We start from the raw sequence: 1,311 nt of genomic DNA, 5'->3' as shown, positions 1-1,311 counted from the left end.
GCAAAACCTACTCTTTTCCCGCAAAAAGTCTATCATACTACGTGGCGCGACACGCGACATAGGTAGTAAAGTAGTGATTTTGGGCCCAATTCATACTTCTTTTTTATTGGAATTCTTATCCTAGCTCGGCCTACTCGCGAGATGTTAGCCTTCAGCCTGATTACATAAAGCATAGCACTTCTGATCGATTTGAATATTCCATTCCCTATTTCCTTGAGCGCTTTCACCATTAACCCATGGGTGGCAAGACAATCCCACCAGCTCTTTCTTCTTCTACTTCATATAATATAGCACAAGGATCAAACCTACTTTGCTTTAAGTCTGTTTACTTTTTAACGCCGTCTACGGAGAGACAAGATGAGAGAGGAGAGAGGAAGCTGAACGACAAGAGCTGACGAAGTCCAATCAAGCTGAGGCCTGGAAAGAGTTAAGAAAAAACACCTTCTATCTGCATTCATGGGTGCTCAATGATAGATTCCACATCAAGATAGGCAAAGCGGGATACAGCTCGTTTATTAACTCAAAGAAAACAAGAAACATGTCTTTTCTAATCACAGAACACGAGAATAGCATGCACGGGAGAAGGATTTAGGGAAAGGTACACGCTGCTTTTTCGGAGTCTATAGGGGAAAGGTGCACGATGATTTTTCGAAGTCTATAGGGGAAGATTCCACCAGCCCCAATTGCTTTGGGTGAGAGATCGAACCTCCACTCATTTCTGGTTTCTACTTTCTCCCTAGGGAAAGAAGATATGATACTTTTAGAAGAATGCAATCCCCGCATTCCGGCCCTGCTCTGCAAATCAACATCTGAAGATCTACGGGTCACCATAGTCTTCCGATCCACTAATAAGATTCCGCGCTCGAGATGATGTGATCTAAACGAAAAAGTAGATACATCCGAGCTGCCCAAGGATATGGTTTGGGTACCGATCTGCTAGGATAAGGGGGAGATCCTAGTACTCGAAATTAAGCGGAGGAAATCCACCAATAAGAGAGTAATAGAAAATATTGTTATCATGAAGAAATTCTTTCAATCCATTAAGAAGATACTTAATTCGTTGTACAATAGAGATGGGGAAAAAGATGATGATAAAAAACTCAATATCTAGGAGAATAAAGTGGAAGCTACGCACGCATGCATAAATCATCAATTACATTACTATAACCTCGAGTAATAAGGGAAACCGAATATGCACAAGACAGTAACACTCACTTGAAGTTGTAAGGAAAGAGTATTTTATCTTTGTTTTGATTTTGAAGCAACGATTTTAGCAAGTTGGCCTTGGCTTCTTTGCCATCATGTTTAACC

This window comes from Triticum aestivum, chromosome 7D (genome assembly GCF_018294505.1).
Source record: "Triticum aestivum cultivar Chinese Spring chromosome 7D, IWGSC CS RefSeq v2.1, whole genome shotgun sequence".
Taxonomy (NCBI): domain Eukaryota; kingdom Viridiplantae; phylum Streptophyta; class Magnoliopsida; order Poales; family Poaceae; genus Triticum; species Triticum aestivum.
Note: the sequence above shows the minus strand (reverse complement) of the source record.